We start from the raw sequence: 14,715 nt of genomic DNA, 5'->3' as shown, positions 1-14,715 counted from the left end.
ACAGTAATGTCTTAAAAGTGAACAACTGGGTTCTTCGTGGAAACTAATTCATGAATTTGATATCCCCCCAAATAATTCGGCTTCATTTTAAAATTGTGACTACTACTCTTACCAAAGAATGGATGTTCTCTGTTTATTTCAAACTTAAACATAAAATAATAAAATAAAATTCACTTAAAAATATGAATAATTAAGAAGTGACGCTGACAAGCTCATGATTGAATTAGTGCACAAGTATGATCTCTGCTTCATGTCAGTTCAATATGTATCCCACTCCAAAAGACCTACTGGTAAAATATCACTAGTGCTTTACACAAATGTAGGACTGTACAGTATGTGTCAGATATAAAATATGTTTTAAATTACTTGGTAATTACTAAGTGGTTAAGGTATTTTTCACTTTAAAATAATGGTCCAGATCACTAGTAGTTCCTTAGTAGCACTTTAGCTTTAAAGTGAAAAATAGATTAGCCCCTCACTAATTACTTAAGCGTTACCTTGTCAGCCTGCAGGAACCACTAATGATCTGGACCATTATTTTAAAGTGAAAAACACCTTAACCACTCAGTAATTACTAAGTAATTTAATAAATTATTTTACATATTTTATATCTTGCACATACAACCCGAATTCCGGAAAAGTTGGGACGTTTTTTAAATTTTAATAAAATGAAAACTAAAGGAATTTCAAATCACATGAGCCAATATTTTATTCACAATAGAACATAGATAACGTAGCAAATGTTTAAACCGAGAAATTTTACACTTTTATCCACTTAATTAGCTCATTTAAAATGTAATGCCTGCTACAGGTCTCAAAAAAGTTGGCACGGGGGCAACAAATGGCTAAAAAAGCAAGCAGTTTTGAAAAGATTCAGCTGGGAGAACATCTAGTGATTAATTAAGTTAATTGATATCAGGTCTGTAACATGATTAGCTATAAAAGCTTTGTCTTAGAGAAGCAGAGTCTCTCAGAAGTAAAGATGGGCAGAGGCTCTCCAATTTGAGAAAGACTGCGTAAAAAAATTGTGGAAAACTTTAAAAACAATGTTCCTCAACGTCAAATTGCAAAGGCTTTGCAAATCTCATCATCTACAGTGCATAACATCATCAAAAGATTCAGAGAAACTGGAGAAATCTCTGTGCGTAAGGGACAAGGCCGGAGACCTTTATTGGATGCCCGTGGTCTTCGGGCTCTCAGACGACACTGCATCACTCAACGGCATGATTGTGTCAATGAAATTACTAAATGGGCCCAGGAATACTTTCAGAAACCACTGTCGGTAAACACAATCCGCCGTGCCATCAGCAGATGCCAACTAAAGCTCTATCATGCAAAAAGGAAGCCATATGTGAACATGGTCCATAAGCGCCGTCGTGTCCTGTGGGCCAAGGCTCATTTAAAATGGACTATTTCAAAGTGGAATAGTGTTTTATGGTCAGACGAGTCCAAATTTGACATTCTTGTTGGAAATCACGGACGCCTTGTCCTCCGGGCTAAAGAGGAGGGAGACCTTCCAGCATGTTATCAGCGTTCAGTTCAAAAGCCAGCATCTCTGATGGTATGGGGGTGCATAAGTGCATACGGTATGGGCAGCTTGCATGTTTTGGAAGGCTCTGTGAATGCTGAAAGGTATATAAAGGTTTTAGAGCAACATATGCTTCCCTCCAAACAACGTCTATTTCAGGGAAGGCCTTGTTTATTTCAGCAGGACAATGCAAAACCACATACTGCAGCTATAACAACAGCATGGCTTCGTCGTAGAAGAGTCCGGGTGCTAACCTGGCCTGCCTGCAGTCGAGATCTTTCACCTATAGAGAACATTTGGCGCATCATTAAACGAAAAATACGTCAAAGACGACCACGAACTCTTCAGCAGCTGGAAATCTACATAAGGCAAGAATGGGACCAAATTCCAACAGCAAAACTCCAGCAACTCATAGCCTCAATGCCCAGACGTCTTCAAACTGTTTTGAAAAGAAAAGGAGATGCTACACCATGGTAAACATGTCCCCCGTCCCAACTATTTTGAGACCTGTAGCAGAAATCAAAATTGAAATGAGCTCATTTTGTGCATAAAATTGTAAACTTTCTCAGTTTAAACATTTGCTATATTATCTGTGTTCTATTGTGAATAAAATATTGGCTCATGTGATTTGAAAGTCTTTTAGTTTTCATTTTATTAAAATTTAAAAAACGTCCCAACTTTTCCGGAATTCGGGTTGTACATTTGTGTGAGGCACTAGTGATATTTTACCAGACACCGTAATCTGGAATATGCGGTTTGGTGCTTAGCACAGTATAAATGCAGTCGATGCCTTCATTAAGGATGTGAATTGTTTTTTTTTCAAGAGAACATCATTATTATTATCCTACAGTTTTGTTTGAAATAAACAGAGAAAATCTATCCTTCGGTATTTCAACTTGTAGCCGACTTATTTGGGGGATATCATATTAATAAATTAGTTTCCACCAATAACCCAATTGTTCACTTTTAAGAGTTTACCGTTGTAATTAGTAATTGGTTATTCTTTATTAACTGGTTATAGTTAGCAAACATTTCTCAGTGAGGATATTTATTTTTAGTTATTATCAAATATCTAATAAAGAATTACCTTTGTACTTCACTACTACTTACTGCTTTGTTAGTCTTGCTTCTCTATTAGTTAATATTAAGTGTTAAATTAGTACTATCTATTACTTCCTCCATAGTTACTTGTTAACAACGGACCATTATTCTAAAGTGTTACCAGTTTATTTTAAGTAACAAACACGTTTTTTTAAAGGGGACATTGGATGCAAAATTCACTTTTACATGGAATTTGCATATAAATGTGACTTAGCAGTGTGTGGACACAGCCACCCTACAATGACAAAAAATTAATTGTCAATCCCCAAATAACATAGACAGTTTTGTAGTTGGATGTAAAAGTGAACATAAGTGTTTTTGTTTTATGTTGAAATCAGAGCCACTGAGGACACAGTGGATTATTTTTCTTTTCGATTAGAGATGTTCCGATACCCTTTTTCTCTTCCCGAGACCGATTCCGATACCTGGGCTCAGGGTATCGGCCGATACCGAGTACTGATCCGATACCTGGGTGTGTATCTGTATATACAGCTGTATATACTACTAGCCCTGTGTAAATTGCTATTTTGAAATTATTATTTTATGGTGTGCTTCAGACTTATCCCTTAATAAAACATGAACAAATACATGGTGAACTACTGTATTTATTACAGTATTTTTATTATCTGACATGAATTTAACAGTAATATTATTTATTTTCTTAAGCGAAAAAAGAACTTCAAATGCAGCCAAAAATCTAACACCGCAAACTAAAAAAGGTATTTTAGTTTTACAATATAACTGTATAAAAAACTGCAACAAATGAGTCTAGGAATATAAATATATATATATATTAATCAGATAATCTCTTTACAACAAAACAAGTAAAAAACAAGCAACCGTCTAGGCACAATTATTATTATTAATAGAGACGTATTATTATTACTATATAGAGACATAGCTAAATCTACTGTAGGCTACAACAGTAGCTTAATATATAGTCAATTTACTCACGTTAAATCGAACATTTATTTTGATGGGTTGCCATGAAGATCTTTGAGTGTCTGTGTTTATGATATGACAGTTTTCTCAAATGAAACGGTAAATTCTCATGAAGTGACGGTTTATGCGTTCGTGTCCTCATATAGTGACACACGGCAGAGACTACAAAACAGCGAGCTCCCGCGCATCTGTGCCCGTCACCCACAGAGATGTACAATTTGCAGGAGTAATATTTAAATAGTATTTTGCAGTTTAATATTCAAAGACACTTGTATATATTCGGCTACAGTCTGGAGCCCTGCGCTTAGACTAACACGGAAGTGACTTAACGCAGCTGCGGGTACCGAATACACTTCGGTCGGTAACTTACTACCGGTACAAAGACGCTGGTATCGTCACATTTTTACATTTTCAGCACCGACTTGGTAGTGAAGTGCCAGTACTTGTGGCATCCCTAGTTGCCGTTTTACTGTCTGGTTGGTCCAGTCTGAAATATTGCTAAACAGCGGACATACTGCTAACCACTGATCTATAATATAGAAGCGGCTTCACTGTCTGTTGGCAGTTTAGAACGCGATGAGCGATCCAGTCATATATAGATCAGTGCTGTTAACGCGTTTTCATTTCTTCTTCGCTGCTCTAAACAGGGGTTGCTTGTGGCAACACAGCACAACTTCTTGTGTTTGCAATGCATTCTGAGCAGCGAAGAAGAACCGTGCAGCGGTTAGGCAAAGCTAGCGGTCATAACTAGCGCTGCGTCCGAAATCGCATACTGCGTACTGGGTACTACATTTGAATTTGAACGTACTACTCGACCGTTAGAAAAGTACGTTCTATATAGTATGAATGTGGGTAGTATGAATGGAATTCGGACGTACTACATCCGCCATGTTGACATTGTCACGTGACATATGTCGTCACAACAGCGCGTAAATTTAAATAGCCCAATCTACTGAGCGAACATGATATAAAATCGGTGATGTTTTTCGTTATTCTTACCGCTTTCGTCTGCGTTTTTACGTCGTTTGAATTAACAATTCAGATCATGCCTTCGTTGACAGCATGTAAATCCTTTACTAAATATAAATTTAGCTTTTAATTTTCTACCTCAGAACAACAGCAGCTACATCTGTGAACAGAATGACAGCCTGATTTTATGTAAGGATATAAAGTAATTTATTGTAATAAATAAATACAAATAAAATTACACAAAATAAACATAAATTAATTAATAAACTTGAAAGAATGCTTAGACAAATACACACACACATATATACACATAAATACATTATAGAAATATACACACAAACACACACACACACATATATATACACACATCACAATATATACATAAATACATACATAATATATACATTATAGACAATATACACACACACATATATATCTATATATCTATATATATAGATATATATAAATATAGATATAGATATATCAGCAAAAATGTGTAACCTATTGAAATTTTATTCTAAAAAACAAAAAATACATATTTACAGACTGCGAACAGCATCATACAGGCTGCTGTCAATGGCCTTTGACATCCAAGAGCTGCATAACATTGTGCACAGAATGAGCAGGTCAGTCATGGGGATTTTGAAGAGGCTGATTGCCTTCTCCACCACAGATGACAGGCAGTGGAAGCAGCTTTTCTTCTGGTAGCTGGCACAATAGATGGCTGTCACATACAAATTGAACCTCCAGCAAGTGAAGCCCAATGTTATTTCAACAGGAAGCGGTTTCATTCTGTTCAGTTGCAGGTCGCCACCAGGGGAAGTACCTTGATATGTTTGTTGAGTGTCCCGGGTCTGTGTATAATGCCAGGTTGCTGAAGAACAGCCCTATTTACACTGAAGGCCTGTATCCACCTGCAGGAAAACACATCCTGGGAGATGGTGGGTATCCTTGTTTGAGTGCACACATCTGCCTCATCACTCCATACAGAGAGCCTGAACAGAATCCTGCACAGCTTTGATTCAACACCAATGATGCTCGTGCACAGAACATTGTTGAGAGAGCCTTCAGGATGATGAAGACAAGCTGTGCTCCATCTTCTTCTTCTTCAAGGCCCTGGAAGTGAGTCCTGTCTTTGTGCCAGATGTTGTTGCATGCTGTGTAGTGCTCCACAACCTCCGTCTTCTGAATGAGGACATTGCGGATCCACAAATTGTAGAGGATCATGACGATGATACACTGGAACCTCAAAACACAGAAGCCAGCACAGGAGAGCATGTGTGGGACAATCTGAGCACAGCTGTGTCACACCAGACGACCGTGTGCAGCTCTTCAAGAGCAGGATTACCTGTAGGACAATTGAACAGGTTAAGACTCTGCAAATCAGTTCTTGTTCTCATAGTGCTATTGGTTAAGCTTCTGTAAGTTATGAAGGTAATTTTAAGACTGTCAAATCGAGATATACATATATTAGTTATTTAAGAAATATATATATATATATATATATATACTATAAAATCACATAAATATGTATAAATACACATGTAAATAGTTAAATTTAAACGTGTGTGTATTTATATATACACATAAATATATTACACTCATAACTGGGAATTAATATTACAGTTATTTGAAAATCTAGCAACATATCACATAACATATCATACCAACATATTTACAAGTTTAATTTTACAATTGTATTACTGTATCCCTGGGGTAAATTTTAGATTTCCACTGTTTTTCACTCATTTTTGATACCCAAATGTAAAGTCCTCATCTTGTACACATACAGTTACTGAACTGAAGCTGCTGAAGTTTATTTTCCTGACATTATTATAGAAACGTCTTAAGAAATTCCCTTTTGGTGTTGCTTTAAGCTCTATTATACTACTTTATGAAAATGTTAATGTGGTTTTGTCTGAAGCTTTGTGCTCTTATCCATGTAGAAATGAAAAATAAATAAATAAATAGAGAGAATAATTTTAAATGTGACTTGGTGTATGGGTATTTCTCTAAAGTGTGGCACCCATTCTCAAGACAACATTCTTCAGATGTTAAGATGTTGCTTGTTTAAAAAACAACTGGAAACTGCTGCAAAATCAGTGTGCACACAACTGCTACAAAAGATATTTGCTATTAAGCACTTTGCAACTGACAAAATAGCAACTGGAAATACCTGGAAATTCATATTATAATAAAAAAACAGCATAAATCATTGATGATCCTAACATAAATACATGTAAAGAGTGTGTGTAGTTAAGATTAAATTTAATTTATATACTTACTGAATTATGCTTTCCAGTGAGTAGGGTTTGATCAGTCTCTGTAACATCAGAACAGGATTTACACATTACTGATGATTTATGATCAAACTGAGGCACCTATTAAGTTAAGTTAAGGTATCCAACAATTTTTATCAACACTAGTAAAATGTAAATTAACTCGTAAAATTTATTTAACTTTATCTCATTAAATTACTTAACGAGCCGTCTGTAGAAAGCAGCCTTAACAAGCTGAGGCACAGCCTCTGATCGATAATGATTATTAAACATGTTTTTAAACTCAATTTACAAAATAGTCTCATCAGTTTACAATGTGTAAAACTTTAACAAGTCAGTCGTTTACTTGGATTATGTTAAACAAGTAACGTTACACTTTAACCACAATGAACAGCGTTTATCCATAAGGTACTTACACTTCAAAACAGCGGCGTCACGATTTTCCGTTATTTTCGAATATGAGTATGACGAGTCCTCTCCCGTGGCCTCATGGGATAGAGTAGTGCCCATCCTATGCATACTACGGAATTCGGGCGGAAGTAGTAGGCCATCCGGGTACATTTCGCCTACTGTTTTTCGAATACTAAGAATTCGGACATACTACTGGCTTCGCATACTGTTTTTCGCCTACTATATAGTATGGAAGTATGCGATTTCGGACGCGACCTAGGTCTTGTTTAAGAAAATGGTATCGGATCGGTATATGGGTTCATGTACTCGCCGATGCCGGTGCCAGAATTTGTTGTGGTATTGGTGATATTTCCGATACTAGTATCGGAATCGGAACAACTCTATTTTCGATGGTAATGTGCCCACAAATACACCTACATTTTATTTCTGCACAATTTGGGGGCATGTTTAAATTACGCATTTTAGAAAGAATATCTCTTTGGGTTTGAGACTTAAGTCTTTGCAACTTTCGGGATCTTATCTATTCACAAACAGCTTGTAACACTCCAAAGAAATAAGAAAACTTGAAATTGCATCATATGATCCCTTTAATTCACACTCTTGGTCTCACTGTGCACAATCAGATTCTTTACAGAAAAACAAAGAAAATGTATTCTGTTATTTTTGATCAAAATGTAATAACCTGCTCTTCCTCTATAAGATAACCCAGACTATTCAGATTTTGATGTTAATAAAAATCCAAATATAGCTATTTTAGTTTACCAAACTACCAATCCAATTGATTCCTGATGGATAAAATCAAAACCCATGGTACAGTCTTGCTGACTGACTGTTGTGAATGAAGTTCCGCACTGACTTTAAATAGCTGTATAAATGCTTCATCACCTCAGAGCAGTAACATTTTCCATCGGGTGTCATTTTGTGACCTTGTTTTTGAAATGTGAGTGTGAAAGTGCTTGAACTGGCTGCTTGTGTTCGGATCAATGGAAACAAGTATGAAAGTCAACACTTGACCACAATGACTCTCTCAGCTTATGGCAGTGCTACCGTGGCAACGTCAGTATCCATAGTGACATTGATATCTGCCAGTAGATGCCTGATCTATAACATCCCTCTAAACAGATACCTTTCTAATTAAATGCCATTGATTGGATCTCACCTCTCCACCTGTCTCATTTAACTTTCCTATCTCTCACTCACACAAATAAACACAAAGAGTGAAAGAAAGTCAAATAATGAAAGTTTCCACATAAACGGAAAACACCTATCCTTTCGTAATGACGATCTAAAAGGCTACGCACTCAATTACATCTCAAAAAAATCTTCTAAAGGATCTGATTTGCTTTCTATGGACCAGATTTACAGTATAATTACATCAAAGACAGCAGGATACGAACTGATAAGACAGAACTGACATGCTGTATTGATTCTGAACTACTTCTTTAAAGGACAAAAGACAGCGTCACACCAAAAGACTCCTGGCTATCTGTTTCAGCGGGATTCCACTTAAATAATGAATTTTAGTTTTTTTGAAGAAAGGAGCCAAAACCTTCTCTGACAGGTAAAAGAGCATTCTCACATCTCATGCTGGTAAAACCAGAGAAAAGCTAGCTGTCATTCACTCAACCAGTGACATTTTAGATTCCCTTACGTTTCCTCCAAAAATGTGAAATACACTCTGTGCATGAACACACGCACAGTGGTTTGAGAGCATTTGAGATGAGCTCTACGGAAACTGAAATTGCAGTGGCCTGTGTCACTCAGTTGGTCTCTGCTGCTGAATATTAATGGGTGTATGCTAACTACCATCCTTTAATCTAATAACACAAACACTAAATAGCTCCGCTGGGAAAAGGCAAGAAATGGTAAAGAGCATTTCAATTTCAAAAAATTATAAAGATAACCAGATGACACACTTGTCTATTTCACCTTTTTTTGTTGTTGCTGTTTTTATCAGTAAAGCATACTTTATGAGAATGTGAAAATAGAGCAACAGGATGAACTTATGATGAACATATGCTGTGCATTGAATAGCCCAAGTCTCTTAAACTTCACTTTCTGCTCCATAAATTGCCAATTCAATGCTTTTGAGATTTTAATGTCTTTCACACAAGCTGATTTCACTGCATAGCACTGTTTTCACTCTTGTTCTCTTTTCAGATTATTAACTGTATGTTTATTCAGCAATTCACTGTGCTTGTATTTAAATGCAGGTATTTTTTTACATAAAAGTGGATCTTAGTTTTTTTTTTTTAAGTGCCATTATACTCATTCATAAGCTCCTAATTTTATTTTTGGGGTTCGCTAGAATACATTTACATAATTTAAAGTTCAAAATATATTTTTTTTTATATTTTTCTCATATTGTCCATTGCTGCAGCACTTCTATTCACACTCTGTCTGAAACACTAAATCACATACTTAGTATAGTATGTGAACAGAGCAGTGAAACGATGCAAATGATGCATGACATTGAGAACATGACATAATTTTTAAATGGTCATTAATTAATTACTTGTTCACAAGAAGTACTTATTCAGAGACTATGTGATTTTGGACGCAGCCTCTCTTTTAGTTCCACTTTCTTTAAAGCCCGCCTTTCTGAAAGGCCTAGTTAAAAAGAAAGAAAGAAAAAAATGTCAGAAAACAAATTTACAGTACATATCCTATTATTTAAAAAAGCTTGAGTGCTCCTGTCATTAAAGAGATAGTTCACCTAAAAATGAAAATTACCCCATGATTTACTCACCCTCAGGTCATCCTAGGTGTATGACGTTCATTCAGATGAATACAACTGGAGTTATATTAAAAAAATGTCCTAGCTCTTCCAAGTTTTATAATGGCAGTGAATGGGGGTTGAGATTTTGAAGCCCAAAAAAGTGCATCCATCCATCATAAAAGTGCTCCACATGACTCCGGGGGGTTAATGATGGCCTTCTGTTGCCACAGAAAATACTATCATACAGTATTAAGGCATCAGAGCATGTAGCAAAATCGGAATCGTAAAGAGATATTGATTTGTAAGACAGAATCAGTAACTCATGTAATTTGTGCACAAGATTTTTATCAACTAAACACTATCGCAAGCTAGTCTAATAAACAAACAAACATACAATCACTCGTACAGGGGAAAGGGCAAATGAGATTTGCTGGATGATACCATCAGGAAAACTAGAGAATGAAGCCATGAAAAGAGTTTAGTTAAATGAATGATACTTGCATTTCCTTGGCCTGGAATGAGCGTCTGCAGGCAAAGTCTTGATGGTTTGGAGGTTCGGTGGTGTAGGAGTTGCAATCACATTCTTCCGGTTTCGAAGAGTGATGAATTCCAAAGATGTCCTGACTCGATGATGATTGGTTGTTTCTTCCCAGTGGAAAGTGAAAAGAGCTAAGAGAGACATATGCTGAGATCCTAAGATCTTTGGTGAATAGAAAGTCAAGGCACGATGCCTGGCGCAGACTTAGGGGTCCAAGAGAGTTCTAGCTCACATACTTTTAGCAGAAGAAAGGGAAGAGATCGAAGAGAGGGTGGAACTGTGTGTGAGCCTTTTTAAAGTCTGAGACAGTTCACGCCTCTTAGGAAGGGCTTGTCCAATGAGAAAGGCTGAAATTCCAAGTGAGATGAATTTTGGGGTTTCAAAATCTCCATTCACTGCCATATAATGCCAATTGTATTCGCCTGAAAGAAAAAAGTCATATATACCGACGATGGATTGAGGGAAAGTAAATTATGGGGTAATTTAATTTTTTTGGTGAACTATCCCTTTAAGTAAATGGTCCAAAATCTGCTTTCATTTTATGGAAAAGATCTAATTTTGTGTTCCACGGAAGAAAAACTCTGGTTTAAAAAACAACATGCACAATGACAGAATTTTCTTTTTCCGGGGAGCCATTTCTTTAAAAGTTACTTTCATTGGTGCAATAATGAGGAACGACTGATGAAGTCCAATTACATAACATTTTTGACTTCTAAATTGAAATATTTTTTTATGAAGCAGATTTTGTGGTTTGTAAGACAAAATGAAATGAAATTGCTTTACCTTGTACTTTATCCTCAACACATATGAGGAACTCTTTTCACACACCAGGAGACACACCACACACCATGAGAAAGAGAGAGTTGCCGCTTATTATAACCAATACATATACATGTTTAATTTCAGTTTGTCTCTCTGTCTTTCCTGCTGTGAATTGCTCTACATGAACCAGTAAGGCTAAACAGTAGCCATTCTCACTCTTCAAACCCATGAAATTGAGCTGTGAGTATGTGTTTCTGTATTGAATGAAGGATTAAACCGATATGATTTCTACTGAATCTGTGTGCAAATGTGGCCAGACTCTGGATAACACATGCTGTGGATACGTTGCGAATCCTGCCCTGGAAAAACTGGGGTTTATGCCCAAAAATATGTCATTTATTATAACCACTGCTCACAAATGTTTCAAATCGACACATAGGCGAAATGAGCAAGGCAGGCCGATGAAATGAAAGAGCAATATTTTGTGTCTCTTGTCCAGATGTTTGCTAGGTAGTCTGCTAGTAAAATGATATTGTGAACCTTGTGAGGCATTGGCTTTAACAGACTCTGGCTTAAAGGATGAACACACAAATCTATTTTCTCATATGTTGCAGGAGGCTTACACTCCTCATCCTATTATAACTGGAAGGAGTGAATTATCTATTCTGACACGCTGACATCACTGCATCTTTTCTGAATCCACCCTGAGCAGCCAGACTTTGGACTTAAAGTCTGGTCCAGTGTGCAGTTTATTTGGTTTATTTACTGTACTGAGTACCATAAGAATAAAACAAAACAAGAACACTTAACAGATGAGTTTCCTCAAAAATATAAAGCAGCACAGCTGATTTCAACAATTTAAATAATACAAATTAAAAGTAATTTAATTTACATTAAAAGTAATTTAATGTTATAGGATAGTGCTTAGTACTGTAGCTTGAAAACTCAAATTTTATTAGATGTTTCCTGACAAACTAATACAGACCTGTGCAAAGTCAGCCAATCAGATTAGAGTTTGCCAAATTAAAGTGCTTTCCATTGTGCATCAGGCATCAGCTGTGAAGAGTCTATGGTTGGTGGGCTGTCATGATGTCTGAGGCTGAGACTTGTCTCCTGTAGTTCACTGATGCCCTTTTATGGCACAACTGACCTGGATTTAGGTAACTCTTTGGCTATTAGGGGCCACAGAACAGCCAACTGGCCAGAGAACAGATGTATGGACCTCACAGAGGAGCAAGCACCCCTGTTTCGTGGTTGGACGCAGTAAAGCATGAAGACATGCTCTGAGCAGGACATTAAAGAGAGGAGGACAAACCTAGAGCTCCATTTTTCATTTCATCAAATGAAAAACAGATCTCCCTATGTCTTTAGTCTGAACAGGCTGATAGCTCTCTATCTTTCACCCTCTTAAAGGGACAGGTCGCCCAAGAATGAACCTCCTGACATTATTTACTCATTTAATATGTAATTTAAAATGTAACAATTCTTTCATTTATTATTACTAAAATTAGAAAACCAAACACTATAATACTATTTCACAAAGAATTTACGTTCTTTATTTAACAGATTTGTTTAATAATTTACTGAGACTGTAAACTAATGAAGACGGAAATTGGGAGCACTGTCAAAATAAAAGTCTTGTGCACTGTCAAACTAAAGGTTATTTGCTTCCAACACACTGGCCAAACTGAAAAACTTCCTGATTAATGCTGATGATTATCGGCCTTGCCGTTATTTTTGTGAAGTACCAAAATAAGTCAAATGTGAAGGAACATACTGACCAAGTAGGAGGGGCTGAGGCAGCTCAAAATGACAAAAAAAATGTAAATGTATCTTTAAATGGATCATTTAATTAGCACATTTTAATATGATAGATTCATATAATGAAAAAAATGAAAAACCACTTTTTGTGAAACTTACTGTATGCTACTTTATAGATTGATGGTGTCGGTCCCCTTTAGTCTCAAGCTTTAGACAAAGCTAATTCAGGATGTTTTTTTCTGCAGAGGACATAGTAAAGTAGAGGAGAGGAGAGAAACAGTGGATGAAGAGTAGAGGTGCTAACTGATGAAAAAAGAAGGGACAGAGGATAGTTGGACTGGACGGGCCATCTGTGCACAGATGATAAGACTGGGTCTGCAACCACAGGGAAACACTGATATCAGTGCTGCCTAATATTTTTGTATAATCTGTGATAGACATTCAAAAGTTATATAAGATAAGTAATATACATATTACAAGAGATTTCTATTTCAAATGCATCCTGTTCTTTTGTGAAAGTGAAGTGACATACAGCCAAGTATGGTGACCCATACTCAGAATTTGTGCACTGAATTTAACCCATCCAAAGTGCACACACACACAGTGAACACACACCCGGAGCAGTGGGCAGCCATTTATGCTGCGGTACCCAGTGAGCAGTTGAGGGTTCGATGCCTTGCTCAAGGGCACCTCAGTCATGTTATTGCCAGCCCGAGACTCAAACCCACAACCCTAGGGTTAGGAGTCAAACCCTCTAACCACTAGGCCACGACTTCCCTGTATTTGTATTTGATCGATCTATTCATCAAAGATAACTGGAGAAAAAAAAAATCCATAAATAAATCCATGAAAATATTAAGCAGAAAAAGCAATGCCAACAACAACAACAACAAAAATGTATTAATAACACCAATAATAAATTGAAATATTTAGACTGATTTCTGAAGGATCATGTGACACTGAAGACTGGAGTAATGATTCAGAAAATTCAGCTTTGCATCCCTGGAATAAATCACATTTTAAAATATATTGAAAACATTTTTTTTATTTTAATAATATTTCACAATATTTCAACCTTTACTGTATTTTTCATCAAATAAATGCAACATTGCTGATTGTAAAATAAACATAAAAAATAATAATAATAACAATAAAAAAATCTTATTAAATTTCTTATCTTAATTATTTCAAACTTTGTCAATTAAAATTATTTTAACATTTGCTCAGCCTCATGACTTTACAAAACCGTTACGGCTATCTTTATTCTACTGGTTATACAAAACTGGAAAATACAGAGTGAGAATGACCCATTTTACTGAGACAATAAAGATGCGCACACACACACACACACACCCACCCACACACACACACACACACACACAAAACAAAAAACAATCCAACTTGAAAACAAAGTGTGGGAGGGAAAAACTCTTTTTGTTAGATAAAATTACTGGCATGGGGGATCTTTTGGCCGTTCTGATTGGTTGATCATTTCAACCCTCTGAGTGTGCTCACTGCTCACTAATTATCTTGTCTAACTGCCTCACAGTACCATGGCGACCCTAAACCCCACAATGCAGCATCGCCATCACAACACCCGGCAGGAAAAGCACCTCCTATTGGCACAGGCACGCAAACTGACTCGCTTGGCATGGCAGGCTTTTGCCCTTTAAATCTGCCCACATATTTTATAGCACGTTTTGTG

This window comes from Carassius carassius, chromosome 13 (assembly GCF_963082965.1).
Source record: "Carassius carassius chromosome 13, fCarCar2.1, whole genome shotgun sequence".
Lineage (NCBI taxonomy): Eukaryota > Metazoa > Chordata > Actinopteri > Cypriniformes > Cyprinidae > Carassius > Carassius carassius.
The sequence above is the reverse complement of the archived record's forward strand: the minus strand, read 5'-3'. Positions refer to the sequence as shown.